The sequence below is a fragment of the Phoca vitulina genome, unplaced genomic scaffold (genome assembly GCF_004348235.1).
Source record: "Phoca vitulina isolate PV1807 unplaced genomic scaffold, GSC_HSeal_1.0 scaffold33, whole genome shotgun sequence".
Lineage (NCBI taxonomy): Eukaryota > Metazoa > Chordata > Mammalia > Carnivora > Phocidae > Phoca > Phoca vitulina.
In genome coordinates, this window is record NW_022589736.1 from 20748797 (window position 1) to 20752732 (window position 3936).

Here is a 3936-nt window from a genome sequence, read left to right on the forward strand (position 1 = left end):
TGAGGTCAGAAACACAAAGACTTCTCAAACTAGTGGGCCATAGGGCATGGTATTGGCATTAATGGGGATAGTGAAGTCAGAAGAAGGAGGTCAGGGGTGGGAAAGGGAGATGATAAGGGCAGGGTGAGTCATATTGGTGCTGGAACGTCAGCAGAATAATGAAATGGAACCATAGATCTTGGGAGAGTTACGGTAAAAAGAGGATGTAAACTTATATTTTCCTTGTAGTGAACATGAGCTTCATAGAGTGAGTATGGTTTTCTCCATTGTGAAAATCATAATAAAGGTGAGAGTGAAGCAAGAAATAGGTAGGGGCATAGATCTTTATTATCAAAAATCATTCTGTACGGAGTCAACATCGAAGTGAGAAGTTCTTGCTTTAGCACTAGAGTTAGAAGGACTTGTGAATACTTCCTAACTGAAAGTATTTGTATTCCCCACATAGGAAAACAGTGGCTGTTTATAAAGGGTATCTTTAAAGTTAGGCCAGCTAAAAATCAGCACTCAATAAATATTTGTTGAATGAATGCATGTTCATGTTTTTTTAAGGTCTGATAATCAATCTAGGGGGAGAAAGAGGAATTTCATAGCCCCCGATTTTCTTTCCTTTTTAATTGTGGTAAAGTGTAATAATGTAAAATTTGCCATTTTAACCATTTTTAAATGTACAATTCCATGGCATGAATTACAATCACAGTATTGTGCAATCGTCACTATTTCCAGAACATTTTCATCACCCTGTACAGCAACTCTGCACTAACTCCCCATTCTTCCCTCCTCCCAACCTCTGACAACCTTTAAACTACTTTCCGTGTCTATAGATTTGCTTGTTCTGGATATTTCATATTAGTGGAATTATACAATCACACAATAAGGTATTTTCGTTTTTACCATATTGTGGTTAGAATACTTAACATGAGATCTGCCCTCTTAACAAATTTTTTGTGTGTACAATCCAGTATTGTTGACTAAAGGTACAGTGTTGTACAGCATATTGTTTTTTGCCATGTTGTGTTTTGTTTTTCATGGTACCATCAATTAACAACTACATCCATTTGAATTAATCTCCAAAACATCAGTAAAACCATACCTGGTAATTGGGACAAAAGTATAGGAGTGGTAAGGGTGGGGATGGTTTGTAAAGAAATCAAGGCTAATTAATAATTTCCAGTCTTACCACTTCTCATCAAGTGTTTTCCTCTCTCTCAATCTGGGGATGTGGGCAGAGTGGATTTCGATAGACAGAACTTAAAAGCAAGCTCCAATAAGGAGAAACTGTCAAGTTTACTTACGTGGCCCTAGCACCTAGGACAGAACCTGGCACATAATAGGATCTTATCACTCGTTCAACAGTTATTTACTGAGTGCTTACTGTGTGCCATACAGTATTCAAGGAAATGAAAATATGTATGTGTATATATATCATATATATATATATATCACTGAACAAAATATACATTTCTTGTCCTTTGGAATATTTCAATAGGAGATGAGGAAATATAAGCATTTAAAAAAACATTTAGAATACCAAAAAGTGTTGTTCTATGGAAAAATAGCAAGAGGATTGGGAGCATAGAAATGGGTCAACTGAGATTTTAAATGGGTGACCAGGGTAGGCCTCAGTGAGCAGATCTGAAGAAATGGGGGTGTGAGCCACATGAATATCTGAGAGGAGCATATTCCAGGCAGAGGAAACCACACGTAACAAGGTCCTGAGGTGGGAACAAAGCTAGTGTTTTGGAGAAACAATAGGGGGCCTGTGTAGTGAGTTGAATAAAAGTGTAGTTTGTTTAAATAGGTCCCAGTAGGGGGAGCATATGGTGTGGCTGTGAAGGCCACCCAAAGAGTTGAATTAAATGGGGAAAATAGAGGTTTTAAGCAGAGGAGAAACACAATCTGGTTTATGTTTTAAGCAGATCACTTTGGCTGCTTGCTAAGACTTAGGTGGAGGTGAGGGTAGAAGCAGGGAGGCCTGTGAGGAGACTACTGGAATTATCCAGGCAAGAGATGGTGGTTGAGATCAGGCTGTGAAAGCAGTGAGAAGTTCACAAGCCTGTTCCTTTTACAAATCACAGTGGAAGGCGTTTTGTTCCAGGCACTGTCCTAAGCACTTTAAATCTTCACGTGCTCTTATTTGCTTACAAAATGTAGTAGGTTGAGTAATGCCCCCGCCTCTGCCCAAAAATGCCCACATCCTAATCCCCAGAAGCTGTGAGGATGTTACTTTACATGGCAAGTGTGGTTAATTTAATGCATCTGGAGATGGGGACATTCTCCTGGATAATTCTAGCGGGCACAGTGTAATCACAAGGATCTGTATGAGAGGGAGGCAGGAGGGTCAGAGTCAGAGTAGGACATGTGAGGATAGAAGCAAAAGGTTGGAGTGATGTGAGCAAGGGGCCAGGAGGCATCATATGCAGTAGTCTCTAAAAGCTGAAGAAGTCAAAGGATTCTCCTCAGAAGGACTGCAGCGCTACTGACATCTTGATTTTTTGCAGTGAGACCCATTTTAGATTTCCAATCTCCAGAATTGTATGGTAACAAATATGTATTATTGTAAGCCACTAAGTCTGTGGTAATTTTTTACAGAAGCAATAGGATACTAATACAGAGAACAAGATTTCCAAATAAATACATAATAATCATGTTACTCTACTATAATTTACTTAGCTATTCCTGTATTCAAATTTTCAATTTTCCATTTTCCCTATGATAAACATTGCTGAAGAGGATATTGCTATGAATAAATCTCAGCACACACCTCTGATAATTTTCGTAGGTTTGGAAATTGACTACTATGATGATAGGTTTTTCTATTTTAAAATACAGAGAAAGTAGAGAGAATCATTCAACAAACACTGTATTCACACACCAAGATTTTTGTTAACACTGGTGTTTTATATAATAAAATGAATAAAATATAAGTGGTAGAGATTAATTACCCTTTGAGCTCCCTTGCCATCCTGCTCCCTCACCACCATCTCTTCCAGCACAAAAACTGACAAATATGGAATGATTCACACATATGTGAAACATCCTTGCACACGGGCTGTGCTAACCTTCTCTGTGCTGTTCCAGTTTTAGTATGTGTATATATATATATACACATGTGATATATATATATATGGTATATATATATATTGACAAAGCAAGCACTGGGGTTTTCTTTTAGTCTTTTAAGAAAAACTTGAAGAAACATAGCCACAGTCATAAATTATAATTTGTTTATGACAATAACACTTTGAGACTGAAAAATATGTAAATTTTCATGAAAGGAAAAGGCAAATATAAGCATTAAGAAAAGAAAAAAAAGGCTGAAGTGAATAATAAACTAATTGTAGCTATTTTTTTCCTAGATGTACATTTGATTTTCTGTTTATCTTACATCCAGAGTATTAAAATACAAGTTAAACATATGAAATCTTCAAACTATGCACTTACAAGCCATTACTAATTTTGTCACAGTTCCCAAATTAGTCAAATTGGCTTGTGTTCTGAACTGGGAAGAAAAGGGTATTGTTTCCCTTACTGTAACTCTACTGTTGTGTTAGGGTGTCTCAGTGGCTACTTTACAATCTAGTTTGAGAATAGGTCTCTTTGTCAAGCTCGGTCATAATTTGGGCAAACCCTCTACTTAAGCAGAACACAACTCAGTTATGAGGATGAAGATTCATTTTTATTGTAGGATATCACAAAACTAGAAGTTTGACTTAATGGACTCACCAAATAAAAAATGTCTCAAATAAAAGATTTTCTCAAGGTCTGTAACTTTTTAATAGCTTTTACATCCCAACCTGTATGTATGACATTATCAGTTTTTACTGAAACAATCACTTTGATTTGTTTGGAAGAGCAGTTCTTTTACCCTGGTCAATCTAAATATTCTAACACTTAAATTTTTTGATAATAGAAGTTATGTAAAAACCACAAAGTATG

General features: G+C 36.6%; 1 non-coding gene across 1 annotated transcript; it reads right to left on the reverse strand.

The window, feature by feature from the left end:
• Positions 1–3001: 3001 nt before the first annotated feature.
• Positions 3002–3105, reverse strand: LOC116645698. Its single transcript, XR_004302000.1, has one exon. It is a non-coding gene; the product is annotated as a U6 spliceosomal RNA (small nuclear RNA).
• Positions 3106–3936: the final 831 nt, after the last annotated feature.